Genomic DNA, 20,032 nt, shown 5'->3' with positions numbered 1-20,032 from the left:
ATAATACTTCAGTATTGAGAAACCTGGCCTACAACCACGATAGCAAAGTACTTTAGCACCCCAACATGATTTCCTTAATAAACAACCATCTTGCTGACTCTTACTCTGATGTTAAGATGTGCCAAAACTCATTCAGTACAACCAGCTCCTTATAATCCACTGTGTATTTTGACACCTCCCCCCACCCCCGCAACCATAAACAAAAGAAGGATGCAGCACATTATGGACACTAAACTGTTTATAATTTAGTAACCCTAAGAGAAAAGAATAGTTAGCCTTCAGAACATAAATCATTGCCTTATAGCAATCTTATGTGCCAGGACCAGGACTACAAGTATCTGGTTCCATAAATTTTGTTTCCTGATAATAAGAGAATGGTCTCTCAAACCTCTATATCAAATAATAAGAAAGAAGACATACAGGGAAACCTGTATGAATAATAGGAGAGAAGTTTACTGTTACAGATAATGCATCAAAATTCATCCTCCATCCTTTTACACAACCCCAGAATGAGTAATTACATGCCACGAGATATCATCTGCTCCACAAATCAAGTCACTGAAACTACAGACTAAAAAAAAAATGTTTAAAGTCAATTTATTAGAGATTACTGTGCAGACAGACATGAGTGCTCTTGTGTACCTGCTGGATTAACAACCCCTCACAAACCACAGGAAAAAAAAAATCAATACTGTATATCTTTGTTTCCATTAGTTTATCTAGTGCTGAAAAAAACAACCACTAGTTTGTGAGTGTATCAATGCATGTTATATTCTACACTTCCTACAAAGAGAAAACAAAACAGATTTGTTTTAAATAAATGTAACCCTGATTAGCCAAAGTCAAATTAATGTTGCATTAATGAGATAATTAAACTCTGTAAAAATCAGGGTATTCTCAAGAAACTGCAGTTGGTACACAAATCCTTTTGTCCCTAGGTTACTAGTTCAAATCTGGATCCAGTTACCAGTGAACAAAGTAGGTTCATTCCAAGCGCTGTCCAGCAATCATGTGAAGTGAGTTGTTGGACTCAGTCATCTCATGGCATAAAGGTATTGTTATTAAAAGTGATACAAAAGTGGAATCATGGATGATAATTGAAAACAGGGACAAAGGACTGAAGGGGCAACATAACAATTGAATTAACCTCACAACTACTGTATAAGTGGTCCCACTGAGCTCAGTGTGGTATGAAGTTGCAGTGAAACTACCTGTACACCGTGGACAGAACAGTTGACTTTCCATGCATGTCAGTCTGACGCTTTCACAGGCACTAAAAGAGGCATTCACTGTTTAGTAGACAAAACATTATTTATAGAAAAACTTATGGGGATGCATTGCTTTGTGACATTGTCAAATACGTCTTTGTATCATTTTTGTTTGTTTAGCTTCCTCACTTGCACCCTTTCCCTGTGCTATAAAATTAAGTTACAAAATTTCATATTTTAAAGAACTAGACTGGTATTAATACAGCTATTTTCTTTACTTTTCTGGGCCAAAAACCTCAGATAGCTTCTAAATGCTGTTTACTTAGTCTATGGAAGCTGCATGTAAGAAGTTAGAGCAAAAGAATAGGAATAAGGAGATCTGGGCCCTGTATTCACTTGGTTCACTGACTTGCTGTGAGAGCTTTGGCAGGTAACAACAACCTTTGGCTGCCTGGACTTACCCTTGAGAAAAGTGGGGATAACACTTACAAAAATGTTTTATGAAGATGAGTATCTTTAGATGAAAGGTGTTAATTATAAATAATAAGCAATATTACTATTGAGTTGCAAAATTTGCCTATAGAAAGGATTTTTTAAAATACTTTTAATATAAACATTTTAATTAAATATTGAGTCAGTAAAGCTATTAAAGCTCAGGAACACAGTAATTCCAGAGGGAAAGGGGAGTCCTGCTAAACCCTACGGCAATGCGTGAGATATGGAAATAAAACCACAATGTTTGTTGGAGTAACATTAATGGAATTTTTCAATGCTTTTTAATTTTTTTTTACAAGATAGACAATGGTTTGTTTTTATATAAAGTAAGGGCTGTATTCATCTTTACATATATTTAAAGCACTAAAAAATAGGAGAAATTCAATTCTATCCACCATGCATTTGTCTTAAGATATAATAATCATATGAATAGATATAAACAAAGCAGCCTTCCTTATATTCAGTCTCACTGTTTGGTGCTTCCTCTGCTCAAGACTGACAGGCAGCAGCAACTAGAGTTTCAGAGTTTCCCACCTTGCTAAACCTTCCTTCTACTTTTTAAAAGTTAGTGACTAAGAAAGATTTCTCAAAACTGAAAGTCATCCAGTAAGTCTAACTCAGCTTAATCAGAATTCCAATCCAGAATTCCTGAAGGTCTTCCACACATTATTCTTTTCTATTCAGGTTCATATACCACACCATCACCATTGTTTCTGAGCACCTAGCACCATTACCTCGAACGCCACATTTTCAGGTAAGGTTCTACATTCATCAATTCCAACAATCTAGAACTCCTTTAACACAGGATCACTGGAGAACAGACAGTGGAAATTAGTGTTCCAAAATCTCTGCAATCTATCTATTATTTATATTGCAGTAGCACCTAGAAGCCTCAAAACAAAGCTCTCTGGTACTAGGTGCTGCACACACAACTAAAATAAAGGATAGTTCCTGTATCAAAGAGTTCACAACCTTGGCATATGACGAGACAATATGTGGACAAAACAAATAAATGAGGAGAGGGGAAGAGAGGAAAAGGAAACAGTAAAACAAAGATTAGTGTAAAGAGCAACAGCCTCAACACACAACTGTCAGTGTTTTACAGGCATCACAGCCAAGGTGAGTTTTAGAGAAAGATTTAAAAGAGGATGACTCAGATACAAAGGCCAGAAGGGACCACAGAACTTGCCCAGATAAATTCCTAGAGTTTTTGGTTTTGTTTTTTTTTTTAGAAAAACATCCAATCTTGATTTAAAAATTGCCAATAATGGAGTATCCACCACAACCCTTGGTAAATTGTTCCAGTGGTTAATTACCCTCACTGTTAAAAATGTATGCCAGATTTCCAGTCTGAATTTGTGTAGTTTCAGCTTCCAACCCATGTTATACCTTTCTCTGCTAGACTGACAACCCCATTACTAAATATCTGTTCCCCATATAGGTACTTATACACTGTGACCAAGTCACTCCCTAACCTTCTCTTTGATACGCTAAATAGATAGAGCTTCTTGAGTCTGTCACTATACAGCATGTTTTCTAAACCTTTGGGCCATTCTTGGGGCTCTTCTCTGAACCCTCTCCAATTTATCAACATCCTTCTTGAACTGCGGACATTATATCTGGAAACAGTATTCCAGAAGTGGTCACACCAGTGCTAGATACAGAGGTAACATAACCTCTCTACTCCTACTTGAGATTCCCCTGATTATGCACCAAATGGCCACATTAGCCTTTTTGGCCTCAGCATCATACTGAGAGCTCACATCCAACTGATTATCCACCACAACCCCCAAAACTTTTTCAGAATCACTGCTTTGAAGAGTCCCCCATTCTGTACATATGGCCTACATTCTTTGTTCCTAGATGAAACATTTATATTCAGCCATATTAAAACACATATTGTTTGCTTGCACCTATCTTACCAAGAGATTCAGATTGCTCTATATCAGTGACTGTCATCTTCATTATTTACCACTTCCCCCATTTCTGAGTCATCTGTAAACATTATCAGTGATGATTTTATGTTTTGTTCCAGGTTATTGATAAAAATGTTAAATAATATAAGGCCAAGATGCAGTCCCTGCAGGACCCCACTGGAAACACACCCTCCCGATGATGATTCCCAGTTTACAATTGATTGCATTTTGAGACTTATCAATTAACCAGCTTTTCATCCATTTAATGTATGTTATGTTAACTTATATCTTTCTAGTTTTTGAACCTAAATGTCATGCAGTACCAAGTCAAAAATCTTATAGAAGGCAAAGTATATTATGTCAACACTATTATCTTAATTAACCAAACTTGTAACCTCATCAAAAAAAAGATATTAAATTAGGATCTATTTTCCATAACCCATGTTGACTGGCATTAATTATATTACCCCTCCTTTAATTCTTGATTAATCAAGTCTTGTATCAGCTGGTCCATTATCTTGGAATCAATGTCAGACTGACAGGCCTACAATTACCAACATCATTCCATTTACCCTTTTAAAATACTGGCACAACATTAGCTTTCTTCTGGAACTTCGCCCTGTGTTCCAAGTCTTACTGAAAATCAGCAGCAGTCCAGTGAGCTCCTTATCCAGCTCTTTTAAAAGTCTTGGATGAAAGCTATCCAGATATGTTAATATAAAAATGTCTAACTTTAGTAGGGGGTGCTGAGGAACATTCAGAGGGGTGCGCGGTGGGGCCTGAACCAGCCTGAACAGGGTGGGGAGGGCAGGGAGGGAATACCATCCAGCCCCACTCTGCCCCCAGTCCAGCTCCACCCCAAGCGCAGCTCCAGCCCCAGCTGCAGTTCCACTCCGCCCCCTGCTCCGCCCCCAGCCCAGCTCTGCCCTCATTCCCTCTCTGCCCCCAGGCCAGCTCTGCCTCTAGCCCCAGCTCCTTCCCCATCCCCAGCTGTGCCCCCAACTCTGCCTTCATCCTAAGCTTCTCTGCTGAGGAAACCTTGCTGTGCAGTAATGGGGGGGGAGGGGCACGGACAAATTCCATTACTGGTAAGGGGGGGCGTGACAGGAAAAATTTGGGCTCCATTGTACTAGACAGAAATTGGCCTTTTTAAAGCACCTGGACTTTATTCTGATGCATTTCTAATGCTGAAACAAGTCATGATCACTTGTAACTGAGTTACTATTAATTTTTAGTTCTGTGAACAGTTTCTACATATTTGTCAAGATGAGGTCGAATATAGAATTCCCCCATGTTGGAGTCAACACTTTTTGAGCTAGGAAATTGTCATTTACAATATTTAGAAATTCCAAAAGAATGTTTTGGTACAGGCAGCATGAGCCACCAGCATGTCACTCAAAATTGGAGTCCCCCATGAACATGCAGCTTTTTTCCCCCTATACATTATAGATAGGTGTGTAAGGAGCTGGACATCCTGTTCCCTAGAGTGATTTGGTGGTCTCTAGCAGACACCAACACTCCATCTTGTGCTTTATCTGCGAGACATTGATCCACAGGTTTTCAGGATCATTTTCTTCCCAGTTACCAGTGATTTTGAAACAGATAATGCAATGTCTGACATACAGCGCCACTCTCTTTTGATCTTTACTAAATAGGTTACAACCATTGATTGTAACATTCCAAATATGTGAATCATCTCAGCTGGTTCAATAATACCAACCAAATGAACTTATACTTATGTGGGAGCAATTCCAATTCCTTGTTTGTGACATAGTGGCTTCCTTGATATTAACAAGAAGAAAGTGAGATGGTCCTTTTGAGAATATTGGACAAATGGACAATGAAGGCCAGCATTGTTGGCAGAGGCCAATAGCTCAATAATGTTGTCGTGTCTCATATGAGAAGGAAAAATAATTTCCACCTAGAACGTCTGTCAGGAGAACATAAGACCACTATTTACTTTCCTCTACTGACACCTCACTTCCTCCTTCTAAGAACTCCAGGTATAACCAGCCTTATAGAGCAAGACAAAGTCAGCTCTGGGAGCAAAGCATGTTACTCACATTACTATGATGCTCTTAGAAGCCACTGAAATTCTTTCATGCACCTTCCAGAGTCCAAGCAACTCTGAGAGCTCCTGCTGCTTTCCTGCAAAGAGGGAGGAAAACAACTGAGAAGAAACCAAAAGACACTCCCTGCCTGATCAACAGGAGAAGGACACAGTGTGTATACTCACAAAAGCCACATATCAGAGGGAAAAGCTTACAATCAGGAAGGCAGAAGTAGGGGATGAGAACAAGGATGGAAGGGGTTGCAGAAGCAAGACATGAGAAAAGAACTCGGTAGCCCCCAGCCAGCCCTGCTGATTTCTTATATAGTCCACTTATGTTGATTTACACCAAAGATCCTCTTTGAGGTCCCTATCGTGCACTCACTTACTTAACTTTAAATGCGTTTACCTTGCAGTCATGGAACTGCTCATGTGCTCGAAGTTAATCATGTTTACAAGGCCTGAAGTGGCTATTCCAAGACCACCAGGGTCAGGCTCCATTACCATTACCTCACCAAAACATTCTGCTATCCTGGCGAATCAGGATGAGCAACGGATTGTGAGCAAGAGAGAAAAAGGACTAGCAGTTAACATCTACAGTTAGGCCCAATATTTTAAGCACATCCTTCCCTAGCAATGTTTTTTTCTGGTTTTTCCCTAAATAACTATCTTTGGCAAAAGATTTAGAACAGCTTCTGCAGCGACAGAAGTGACTTAAAAAATAAGAAATTAAGTGCTAATAGCAAGACTAACACTCCTGCTGGAAAGCAGCAAGCAGCTGGAGATCCTACAGGCCACTTCATCCCTTCAGCCACATGAGTAGAGGAAACACCCAACAGTTCTTGACTGGCAGAAGAGTTTGCTTTTCTCCTGTGTACAAAAAACCTAAATGTAATAAAGTTAATAAGTCAATGCAACAAAGCAGTTCATTTTTCAAAAATGTTTTCCCAGTCAGAATGGTATGCTGAATCTAAAAAGTACAGAGAGACTTTTCATTGGCAGAGCATTCCTCTTGAGATTTGAGTAGTTTTCCTGTGCCAAATTGGCAAAAGAACAGTATAACTTTAGTGCTTTTGCTAAAGGAATTAATTTATCGCAGGCCTGAACATGCTATCCCTTATACACACATATTTCATATAAATTGGAGAAAAAAGTTAATACACCCCACATTTTTAAAACCAACCCTCCTTCTGACAAGATTGTTTTAAAATAAAGTCACTGTACATTGCAGTAGGCCACACTGCCATGTTTCTTTCTGAAAAACAAACAGACCAAAGTATTACAAAGTCCCTCTGTTTGAGAATGCATTGGTGGAGGGTCAAACCATTCAGAGTGGTGTATCTGTCAGGTAGGAAAGCGTGGGAGTGGTTATACAGCTGTACAGATAACAAACTCGTGGTGATTAAGTTATGTGTTGTTGTGGTAGAATGGGAGACAGGAATAGTGCTACTGCTTTGGACTACTTATATTTTGCAATTCGCACATTCTTGTGTTTTTAAATGTGTGTCAAGTAGCCCTGAGCTTAGGATGGGGACTCCATAATGTGGAGTTTTTTTAGATCAAAACCTAAACAACTACATAGATAAAAAGTGGCAGGTATGAATGTTTAAAAAAATCTTGTTATCCAACAAAGGGACAAAGGGTCTGTCTGTCTGTGTGATGCTTTTGCCGGGAACAGATCAGGAATGCTCTTCATAACTCCTCAGAACTTCTGTTAAGTTAGTAAGTAATGGAGCTAGAAATGAGTTAGATTTTCTTTTGTTTAATAGCTGGTAAAATAGCTGTGCTGACTGGAATGTATATTCCTGGTTTTGTGTCTTTTTGTAACTTAAGGTTTTGCCTAGAGGAATTCTCTATGTTTTGAATCGGATTACCCTGTAAGGTATTTACCATCCTGATTTTACAGAGGTGATTCTTTTACTTTTTCTTTAATTAAAATTCTTCTTTTAAGAACCTGATTGCTTTTTCATTGTTCTTAAGATCCAAGGGTTTGGGTCTGTGTTCACCTATGCAAATTGGTGAGGATTTTTATCAAGCCTTCCCCAGGAAAGGGGGTGTAGGGCTTGGGGGGAAGACGTCTCCAAGTGGGCTCTTTCCCTGTTCTTTGTTTAACACGCTTGGGGGTGGCAGCATAGGATTCAAGGACAAGGCAAAGTTTGCACCTTGAGGAAGTTTTTAACCTAAGCTGGTAAGAATAAGCTTAGGGGGTCTTTCATGCATGTCCCCACATCTGTAGCCTAGAGTTCAGAGTGAGGAAGGAACCCTGACAACACCTTACAGTAGAGATGTAACCTTATTACAGCAGAATCATACTTGTTCAAGAGATTAAGAAGATCTACTAGTCACATAGTCCATTGCCCTGCAAGTGTAGAATCATTCATTACAGCGTACTTTCTTGTGCTGTGGCAGTCTAATTTCATATGTTAAGCAATGGGGCTTTCATGTTTTCCAAAGACGAAGGAAAGTTTTGATTCATTTTGCACAAAGCAAACGCATAGCTACAGCCCAGACTGGTGTGAAAACGAAGATGATGTCATTTCATTTGTCTTCTCTATCAGAGAACATACGCTGGCCAATGAATAAAAATGAGAGGTATCTGGGAATATTGACCATTTTCATAGAATCATAGAATATCAGGTTTGGAAGGGACCTCAGGAGGTCATCTAGTCCAACCCCCTGCTCAAAGCAGGACCAATCCCCAATTTTTGCCCCAGATCCCTAAATGGTCCCCTCAAGGATTGAACTCACAACCCTGGCTTTAGCAGGCCAATGCTCCAACCACTGAACTATCCCTCCCCCATTTTAATCAACGGTAGATAAGCAGTAGATATACATGTTACATGTGAATTCCTTCTAATTCCTTCCTTTCTAGTGAAACATATTCCTATTTAGGATTTTACATGCTAATCCTATAGCTATAATTGTGGTTACAGAAACATTCTCCTTAATCAGAAGGCTGATCTGGGTGGTGTTCCATCTCACCATCTTTCTTTATGACCACAAGCATAGGCATGACACAATATTTTGATTTGATGGGTATTAAAATAAATTTGTTGAATTAAACATGCTTAGCATTGACATGCTGATTTTTATCTCAGACCCTAAGGTTACCATGCTTAAGAGCCAATTATTCTGGTCCCTTTTCCATTTTTAAAAGTTATTTTTACAAAATACACTAACTTTTGCAGCCCTCCTGCTAGGAGGAAAGGATATGAGTTATCTTTAAAGGGATTTAAGTTATTTGAATCTTCAGAGTCACATAAATTTGGCCAATGTGTAAGAAAGAATATCCCAGGCTTAATGTCTGAACAACTGTTTAAAAACATACGAAGAGTGTAAACATCAAGGAGAAAAATTGATTATGGTGGTCTGAGGAGCTATTCCAAAATGTAGGTGATGCCTATAATAGATAGGAGTAATAGGGCAAAATTAAGAACTTCAGTTTAACAGTAGGAAACATTCCTAATGGTAAGATCACCATTCCCAAGAGAAGTAATGGAAACCTACCAAACAAAAGACAAAGTAAAACAAAATAAAGCAAAAGGTAGCCTTGTAAATTGAAATAAAATTTACCAGCCGACCTAGAATATCACCTGTCCTTTCCCACAAGAATGAAAATAATAATAAACAAAAAAGTGATTCATATTTCTCTCACCTTGGTTGGACAAGTAGAATTTAGCAAGGCTGCTATAGGGAACAATCCTGAACTGGAAAGGTGGAAGGTGGACAAGATACAGTAATCTAATTTGGCTTTTCCATCTCTAATTTTTATAATTCTTTTAAAACTGATCTGAACAGATGAATGAATATATTTGTCCTTGTCCACTTTGTTAATATTGAATTTAGCCCAAAGGGAAATCCTGTGAAAGACATTATATGTTACTCAAGTATCACCCTTTGTGATGTAAGATGTTAGAGACAATAGCAAAACTCATAACAGATTTCATTTGGACTGGAAAAAATGCTAAGCAAGACACGTGCTTGCTCATGGAAATAGACCAAGGTGATTTCCAACATGTGAACATAAAATTATATACAGTAGTAATTTAAGGCAAAAAAATTGCATTGCAGGAAAATGCTTATCTATTACTCCATATTCAGATACTGTATTTACCCCAAATTTAATTTATATACAAAAGGTATATAAAAAGAATGAACTAGTAATTAAGTATTGACTAAATAGTTTCTTGAAAACAGATCTCATTTTGCAGCAGGGCACAAATGACTATGAGGAGTCACAGGCTATCATTTACCTGGTAGACAGGTTTAATAATTGCTGTGTGAAGTTGAGACTTTTACATAAAATGTATTGTGTTATTAGCCAATGGCTAGGTTTAGATTCCCACTTTGAATGCTGTGGACAGACTTCTGAAATTATTACAGCAGAACAGGGTAAACAAAGCAAGAACCAATTACTTCAAAATCTCCATTCCTTCACATGCAGACTCACAGAGGCCACATTTAACATAGCAGGCACCTAACACTACAATGCAAGCAGTCTCCCCTTATGTAATGGAGTCCTTCTATGAAAGAAACGTAATACATTATCAGTGTTAACATCTGTGTAGCCACAGGTTGTGTGTCTCACAGTGCAGATTGATAACTTAAAGCCAAGCAGAACTGATGAATAATGAGCAGGGAAGTTAGAAGAAAACACTGACAATGAACCTGACAATGAGCAACACTGATCAGTTCTCCAGGGCCACAAAACATGTCTTGAAACTACAGTCCTGTGAGATCCTTAAAATGCTGGGTAGTTCCTGGAGGGCAAACCCAACTCCATGTGTACACATGCTTGCTACAGTATTCCATCAAGAGGCTTTTTACACTACAGAAAGACCCTCTTTGTAACAGCTGCAGACTAATGTGACAAGCAGTGTCAAAAATGCCAAAGCAAATGAGGAACTTAAGGCTTGTCTACACTGGCACTTTACAGCGCTGCAACTTTCTTGCTCAGGGGCTTGAAAAAAAACACACCCTTGAGCGCTGCAAGTTTCAGCGCTGTAAAATGCCAGTGTAGACAGTGCACCAGCACTGGTAGCTGTTCCCCTCGGGGAGATGGGTTTTTTAACTCTCTCCCAGCGCTGTGCTGCAACTACACAAGCCACGTTAAAGCGCTGCCAGTGAAGACGTGCCCTTACATTTATGAAGCTGACTGTCTTTTCCTGGCCTGACCATTAAGACAAAGGAAGCAACTATTCATTCAAACAAACCATGACTTTCAAAAAGAAAAACATCCCAGCTACCATAACTTAGCCATACAAACTGTGAGTGACTAATTAAGTAAGAGGCTTCACCTTTTCTGACATAAAGAATGTACTAAACAAGCCTGGGATAAGATCAGATCTGACTGTTGTGAGGAGGGCTCGGAAACTTGAGTTCCCAGAAGTTCCCTTAAATGATGAATGAACTCCTATGGAACAGGTCTTCATTGCTTATTAGGCAAATCTTTTGTTTTGTTATGTAGGATTTGCTAAATGGAAGTTGCAAAAGTATCCCCATAGTTTCCTCATTCTGCCTCCCACAACTACTCCAAGAACGAAGGCCATGCTATATCAGAACAGAAATATTGATTCACCTTAGGGATTTTAATTCATTTTTTTAAACAGGCCTCAAACTCAGCAGGTTTTCTTCCAAAGCCCTTGAGCCTCAAAATATTTTCATTCTTTAACCTCATGCACCTCCTTCATAACAAGCCTTTACCACCCTTTCAGTTGGGCTAAGATTAGATATATAAAAAAGCATTTCTGAATCGTCCAAATGACTCCAGCTCAGACAATTTAAAAATGCTCAGTTTACAAGTCTGATGATTGTTTTTTCTAACTGGCAGCCTAGCAAAGTTAGGCTGATTTCTTACTGGCTTAAACAGTCAAAGATTCAGCATGCCTAACTTTGCCCTATGTTGTTTTCAGCAGGGTTGAACAAACGTAAACAAGGGCAGAAATTGATCTGCAATTTAGGCCCTTTCTATACTGGGGAGTTTTGCACCAGGGTACCTACACTGATTCAAATGCCCAGCACAAATGCACTACACCAGAGTAAGATGCGGCTTGCACCAGAGAAAGGAGTCTGCATTAGGGCTTGCACCGATGTCACTAAATTGACCAAGTTACACTGGTGCAAATTTCCCTGCGTCTAGACAATGAGTTTGTCTTCCTTTCCCTTATTTACATGCAAGAGTCCTGAAAGGCTTTGTGGGATTTCATAAAATGTGTGTCCTGCCCCCTCCCCTTAAAAAAAATAAAAATCAAAAGTTCAGGTTTTATCTGTCTTAAAAAGATCCATGGACAAAGGAGGAAGAACTAGCAGGATTCTCTCACACACATCACTGCATAGCTGAGAGCTTTCCAGATAACTAAAGGCAGGTCTACACTAGAAGCACTACATCAGCATAGCTGCCGCTGTAGCACAGCTGGTGAAGATGCTCTATGCAGACAGGAGAGCACTCTCCAAATGGCATAATTACACCACCTCCACGAGAGGCGGAAGCTATGCTGGCGGGAGAGCGGCTCCCACCGACACAGCATCGGTGTGGACAGCACTTAGGTCGCTGTAACATGCGTTGCTTGGGGGGCGGGGGGAGGGGGATCTTTTTCGCACCCTTGAGCGAAATAAGTTAGATTGATTTAAGCAATAGTGTAGATGTGCCCTAAGATTTGCATAAGGAGGACCATAGTGGATTTCGTAAGTCTTTGGCTAAGTCTACACTGCAACCAGAATCACCCAAGGATTCAAAGAATCTAAACATGAGGTGGAGGTGGAAGTTTGCATCAAACAGACTCCAGGGAGGAACCAGCAACTTAATGGGAGGTCAAGTAATAAGGACCTGTCTACACTTAAACCAATACAGCAGCACAGTGGTGTCACTGTAGTGCTTCAGAGTAGACACTATCAATGCTGATGGGAGGGGTTCTCCTGTCGGCACAGGGTAATCCACCTCCCTGAGAGGCAGTAGCTAGGTTGACAGAGAATTCTTCCATCCACCAAACACTGTCTATACTAGGAGTTAGGCTGGCATAACTACATCTTTTAGGACTGTGGATGGGTGCCAGAATGCGGGGGAGGGGCGAAAGGGCCATGGCCCACCCACTTTTGAAAGCTCCCCACCACTGCTTGGGTAGCTCTTACCATGGCCCAGCTGCGAATCTTCGGCCCTCGAGGCACTATCCCCAGGCCAGGCCCAAAGCCAGGTCAGGGTAAGAGCCACGTGAGCCTTATACCCTCCACCTGCCCTCGGTGAGGGGCCCAGAAGGCAGGGACATGGGCTGGGGGCTGCACTCGTGCTCTCCCACCCCAGGCAGTTGGAATGACCCAAGATCCCCAGCCCGGCTTCAGCTTCTGGCTTGGCCAGGGCGTGGGGCCTTGGGGGGGAAGAAGAGGGGCAGGGCCTCATGCTCCCCCCACTTTTAAGAAGAACCTGTCACCTCTGGGTGTGGATTTTTCACATCCCTAAGAGACATAGCTATGCCAATTGTAAGTTTTCAGTGTAGACCAGCCCTCAGCTAATATGAGATGACAGGGCAAGACCTTAACAGGTAACCTGTCTTTGGGACCAAAGGGAGGCTCAGGATTGGAGGAAATCCAGGATGACTGGGATAAGCTTTTTTTAGGAAATTGCCTTGGGACATATTACAGGAACAATATTATCTTTCTGCAGAAATACAGGAGAGTGGTTAGGACTCTGTCCAACATGCCCAGTTTCTTTAGATAACTTTATTCATGAACCATGCCCACCTCCTTAGGTGCAGGACAGGGCCCTGTCAGAGAAGACTGGGTCTTTTGGGAAATAGTGGGTTGAGGCCCTCCATTTCTAAGTCATCCTCCCTAGTAAACAGCTGCCATGTCAGTCTCTCATGTAATGCTGCTCATACAGTAGCTTTCCCAAGCAAAAGCGTCTCAGTTCCATTGCTCCTCACAGGGTTCTGGAAAGTATTCTGCTGCAGTCTGGGAAAACTCTGAGCAGTAGCAAAAGCACTGGATGTCTGTCTGCCTGCAGTCTCAGGAAAACAGCTCTACATCAGTTGGCTCACATTTGGAAGGGGTTCTTTGCAAGTATAAAAACAATAGAATTTTATTTTAAATAAGAGCTTAGATTCTGCAGGGGTTGAAAGCACTCATCTGGGAAATTTTTCTATTTGGAAAGTGGATTTTTCAAGCCCCAAGTATTGTGCTTTTGCACAAGTGTGATAAATGACCAATTGTAAAGTGTATATACTCATGACATGGGGCAGGTATAATGTCACTATAGAAATCTCAGCCCAGGATTTCCCGACATTGTGCATGTGAAAGTCATAACCTCAGTGTTACATCATCATCATATTGCCCTGTCCACTATTCACACAACTACAAGAGGCATGATCATTGGTTCTGATGTTTCTTTGATTGGCTCTGCGATAAAACAACAGCGCCTTTGTTATGCTCTCAGCAAAGCTATTTATACATTGTGACATGCAGTGTCTGCTTCCTGTGTTCTCCAATAGTCTCAGACAAATAGTTTACACACACATTAAAAAAATGTAGGTTTCAGAGTATCAGCCGGGTTAAAACAGTTTTAATATGAAAGCCAAGACCACGGTAACAAAAATACAACAATATTCCAGATGAAAACTAGGTTCATTCTCCAGAAAAGTGAATGAAGGGCCATCTGACAGCAAGAGGAAGGAGTCGGAAAATGACAAGTATTGAGTTAAGGAATACACCTGGTAAGGAGAAAAGAGGAAGGACAGAAAAACACACCACTTCCTGAGAATATGCAGAAGGGATGTCACAAAACTGGGTGACTGGGCGGATGAAATTCAGTGTTGATAAATGCAAAGTAATGCACATTGGAAAACAGAATCCCAATTTAACAGCTAATTTAGACCCGCAATTTGTACATCACCACTCAACAAAGATATTGGAGTCATTGCAGGTAGCTCTCTGAACACATCAGTTCAATGTGCAGCGGCAATCAAAAAAGCTAACAATGCTAGGAACCATTAGGAAAGGGATAGATAATAAGAAGACAGAATACATCACAATGCAACTATATAACTGCATGGTACACCCACATCTTGAATATTGCTTGCAGTTCTGGTAACCCCATCTCAAAAAAGATCAACTGGAATTAGAACAAGTACAGAATGGGGCAACAAAAATTATTAGACATATGGAACAGCTTCCATATGAGGAAAGATTTAAAAAACTGGCATTGTTCAGCTTGGAAAAGAGAAAACTAAGGGGGTATATGATAGAGGTCAATAAAATCATGAGTAGTGTGGAGAACATGAATAGGGAAGTGTTATTTCCTGCTTCACATAACAAATGAACCAGGAGCCACCCAGTGAAATAAATAGGCAGAAGGTTTAAAATAAATATAAGGAAGTACTTCACACAACACACAGTCAAGCTGTGGAACTCATTGCCAGGGGATGTTCTGAAGGCCAAAAGCATAACTGGGTTCAAAAAAGAATAAGTAAGTTCATGGAGGATAGATCCATCAGTGGCTATTAGCCAAGATGGTCAGGGATGCAACCCCATGCTCTGGGTGTCCCTAAACATCTGACTGCTAGAAGTTGGGACTGGATGACAGGGAATGGATCACTCAATCAAGTGCCTTGTTCTGTTCACTCCCTCAAAAGCACCTATCAGCCACTGTTGGAAGACAGGATACTGGGCTAGATGGACCACTGGTCTGACCCAGTATGGCTGTTCTTATGAGATCATCCTTAGATCCCTGTTACTGACTGAAGAGGATTTTAAAGACACAACTTCCAAATATATCACAGCTACTATAGTCCCTTCTAAAATATTATAATCCTATAAAAAGCAATCAAGTTTGTCTGGCAAGAATTACATTTAAGTACGTACCACAGTGATTTGTCAGGTTTTTTTTAAAGCACTTTACAAATATAAATTTATTCTCACAACACCCCTGCTAAGAAAGAAAGTACTGCAAATGGTAGAAGATGATAAAGAGGGAAACAGGAATGGGCCAATGGCTGCAACTGTATTGAACTTTGATATAGCTCCTAAAAACAAACTGTCCTGGTAGTGGTTGAAAGAGGAAATAGGACAGGGATGGTTTTCAGGCTATTGGCTGCTCCAGGCTGTCAAAGGCTTCCTCCTTCCTTTTTGACGCTCTAATCCATAGCATCCTGACATCTCCTGATCTTGCCAGGTCAATCTTATTCCTAGGCCTAATTAAGGCCAAAGCCACTTCATAAGAAAACTACCAGGCCTCCTACTAGTGCACAGGTCTCTATGTAAACCCAATCTCCTTATCAGGTGAAGCCAAACTGATGCCAAATTTCAGGAAGGGACATTATCTCAAATCCCAACCTTTCCGGGGTCAGAAACACCAACCACCCACCAGTAATTTTATCTCCACTGAGGAAAAATCTCACTATGCGGTAAAACTAACCAAAATTGTGATCATGTGAACTGAAGACAAATCAATTGCACCAGATGCCAACACCATTACTTCAAAGCCCAAAAGTGCCCATGGAAACAAACCACACAGTTGCTCCTATGTCCAGAGGTGTCTGAGTTCATCCAAAGCTAAATATACTATATATTTACATATATAATATACATCTGGAATATTTTCAAGCATCAAATGTGTGTTTTACATACACACACGTTGCTTTAATAGTGCCAATTTCAAAATGTTGAAAACAATTATGAGCCAAATCAGCTGGGAGGAAGAATTTAATCAAAAAAAAAAGTGAATGATAATTTGGAATCATTAAAAACACCTTACTAGATTCCCAAAGAACTGTACTGGTTAAAAACAAAACAGCTTAGAGGTGATGTGACAGTAGTTATAAAAAAATTAAAACATAATACATAATAAATGAAAGAAAGAGAAAATTCACAGTAATTAATATGAATCAGAAAGTAGGAATTGTATAAAATTGATAAGGGAAGCAAAGGGACACAAGGAAAAATCTATGGCCAGCAGTTAAGGACAGTAAAGAGGAATTTTTAAACTATATTAGCAACAAAAAGAATCCTGACAATGCTATCGGTTCATTACCAGTTGGAAATGATAGAATTATCAATCATAATGAAGAAAAGGCAGAAGTTTTCAATAAATATTTCTGTTCTGAATTTGGGGAAAAACAGATATCTTCTCATAATATAACAACACTCGTTCCACTCCACTTATATCTCTGGAGGATGTTAAACAGAAACTACTTAGTTCTGCTGCCCAGGATTCAAGAAGGATGTTGATAAATTGGAGAAGTTTCAGAGAAGAGCCATGAGAATGATTACAGGATTAGAAAACATTCCTAATACTGAAAAACTCAAAAGACCAAAGAGAAGGTTAAGGGGTGATTTGATTACAGTCTGTAAGAACATAAGAATGGCCACAGTTCATCTAGCTCAGTATCTTGTCTTCCAGCAATGGCCAGTGCCAGATGCTTCAGAGAGAATGAACAGAACAGCAATTATAGAGTGATCCACATCCTGCCATCCAGTCCCAGCTTCTGACAGACATTTAATACCTACATGGGGAACAAATATTTATTAATGGGCTCATCAATCTAGCAGAGAAAGGTCCAATCGCTAGAAGTTGAAACTAGACAAATTCAGATTGGAAATAAGATGTAATTTTTTAATCGTGTGAGTAATTAACCATTGGTACTATTTGCCAAAGGTTGTGGTGGATTCTCCATCACTGGCAATTTTAAAATCAAGATCAGATGTTTTTCCATCAATATATTTTGAGAAGTTGTATGGGCTACGTTGTACAGGAGATCAGAGCAGATGATCTCAGTAGTCCCTTCTGGCCTTGAAATATATGAATCTATGAACAGTATACTTGTCAGGTAGTTTTTAATTAGAGGTTCAAGGTAGCTGGATAAAAGATAAGTGGTTATTATAATTTACTTCCTCAACACTCTTTCACCTTTAAAAAAAGCTACCAAACATAAAATAGTAGGTCTGGAAGGGACCTCGAGAGGAGGTCTGGAAGAGACCTCAAGAGGTCATCTAGTCCCATCCCCTGCACTCATGGCAGGACTATTACCTAAACCAATGGCTCTCAAGCAGGGGTTCCCATACCCAAGAGGTACATCAACTCATCTAGATATTTGCTTAGTTTTACAACAGGCTACATAAAAAGCACGAGCAAAGTCAGTACAAACGAACGTTTCATACAACTATTTGTTTATACTACTCTATATACTACACTGAAACGTACGTACAATATTTATATTCAAATCAATTTATTTTATATTTATATGGTAAAAAAGAGAAAGTACGCAATTTTTCAGTAATAGTGTGTTGTGACACTTTTGTATTTTTATATGTGATTTTGTAAGCAAGTAGTTTTTAAGTGAGGTGTAACTTGGGGGAACACAAGATGAATGAGACACCTGAAAGGGGTACAGTAGTCTAGAAAGGTTGAGAGCCACTAATCTAGATCATTCCTGACAGGTGTTTGTGGAACATGCTCTTAAAAATCTACAGTGATGGAGATTCCACAACCTCCCTAGGCAATTTATTCCAGTGCTTAACTACCCTGACAGTTAGGAAGTTTTTTCTAACGCCCAACCTAAACCTCCCTTGCTGCAATTTAAGCTTGTTCTCTCTCCTCTTTGTATTATGTACTTAAAAACTGTTATGTCCCCTCTCAGTCTCCTTTTCTCCAGACTAAACAAACGTAATGTTTCCCACCTTCCTTCATAGGTCATGCTTTCTAGACCTTTATTCATTTTTATTGCTTTTCTCTGAACTTTTTCCAATTTATCCACATCCTTCATGAAATGTGGCACCCAGAACTGGACACAATATTCCAGCTGAGGCCTAACAGGCACAGAGTAGTAGAGCAGAAGAGTTGCTTCTCGTGTCTTGCTTACAACACTCCTGCTCATACATCCCAGAATGAGGTTTGCTTTTTTTTGCAACAGTGTTACATTGTTCACTCATATTTAGCTTGTGGTCTACTATAACCCCCAGATCCCTTTCCACAGTACTCCTTCCTAGGCAGTCATTTCCGATTTTGTAAGTGTGCAACTGATTGTTCCTTCCTGAGTACTTTGCATTTGTCCTTATTGAATTTCACCCTATTTACTTCAGACCATTTCTCCAGTTTGTCCAGATCATTTTGAATTTTAACCTTATCTTCCAAAGCACTTATTACCCTCCCAGCTTGGCATTGTCCACAAACTTCGTAAGTGTACACTCTCTGCCATTATCTAAATCACTGATGAAGATATTGAACAGAACCAAACCTAGACCTGATCCCTGTGGGTCCCCACTCTATATCCTCTTCCAGCTTGTCTGTGAACCACTGATAACTACTCTCTGGGAATGATTTTCCAACCAGTTATGCACCCACCTCATAGTACCTCCATCTAGGTTGTAATTTTCCTAGTTTGTTTATGAGAAGGTCATGCAAGATAGTACCAAAAGCCTTACTAACGTCAAGATACACCACATCTACCACTTCCCCCCCATCCACGAGGCTTGTTACTCTGTCAAAGAAAGCTACTGGGTCGGTTTGACACGATGTGTTCTTGAAAAATCCATTTTGACTGTTACTTATCACTTTATTATCTTCAATACCAACAAATCTATAGTTATTCCATTCCTTTTTCCTGGGATACACCAATGCACAACACCTTACATCCACAAATCTCAAAATCTTTAAAAAAGTTAAATCTTACAACCACCATGTGAGTTACATCTTAATAACCTCCTCTGAGTGAAAGGGAAAATGATTTGTCCAATGTCATAGAAGAATCCCATGTTAGAACAAGGAACATAAATCAGATCACTCAACTCCAGGTCTCCTGCTCTAACAAGAATCTATTTCTTGATAAATAATATCTCCTCCATCTCAAAGTCAATAGCAAATACTTAAGCAGAGAATCAAAAATTTAATTTTGAAGACAGAGGTGGAACTTTATCATTAAAAAAAAATTTAAAACTCGTTTAGACTAATACAATTGTTTTCAATTTGTGGTCCGTGGAGTCCTGGGGGTCTGCAGACTATGTCTAAGATTTCCAAATGGACCCACACCTCCATTTGAAATTTTTTAGGGGTTTGCAAGCGAAAAAAGATTGAAAACCACTGGACTAATATAACCCTCCCAAGAAAATTACACTGGCAAATACTACTGAACAGGGGGCATTTTCACAACAAAATAATAGTGTTCAAAAACTGATCAGGTCTCTTTCAGTCCATTTCTTATAACAGCATTATAGACAACTACCTATCTAAGCAGAACCTGAAAAGTCAATTTGCCAGTATCCAGTAACCAGCTTGCCCTAGAGATATAAGGAGGTGGGAGTTTAACCTAGCAATTTCTGCCAAATTTAAGCTTCTACTTGGGGTGGGGTTGGGGGGTGTTTCTAGTTGCTAAGGTTGTGAA

The 20,032-nt window shown here is 39.7% G+C and overlaps 1 protein-coding gene across 5 annotated transcripts in view; it reads right to left on the bottom strand.

Moving 5' to 3' along the window:
• Window positions 1-20,032, bottom strand: part of FAM168A (family with sequence similarity 168 member A) — a 362,690-nt gene that overhangs the window by 320,029 nt on the left and 22,629 nt on the right. For all 5 annotated transcript variants that reach the window (XM_077840133.1, XM_077840205.1, XM_077840283.1 and 2 more), the window contains exon 2: window positions 5,683-5,767. The gene's annotated coding sequence lies outside the window, so the exon portion shown is untranslated. The remainder of the gene's footprint in view (window positions 1-5,682; window positions 5,768-20,032) is intronic.

This window comes from Eretmochelys imbricata, chromosome 1 (genome assembly GCF_965152235.1).
Source record: "Eretmochelys imbricata isolate rEreImb1 chromosome 1, rEreImb1.hap1, whole genome shotgun sequence".
Classification (NCBI taxonomy): Eukaryota; Metazoa; Chordata; order Testudines; family Cheloniidae; genus Eretmochelys; species Eretmochelys imbricata.
The sequence above is the reverse complement of the archived record's forward strand: the minus strand, read 5'-3'. Positions and strand labels throughout refer to the sequence as shown.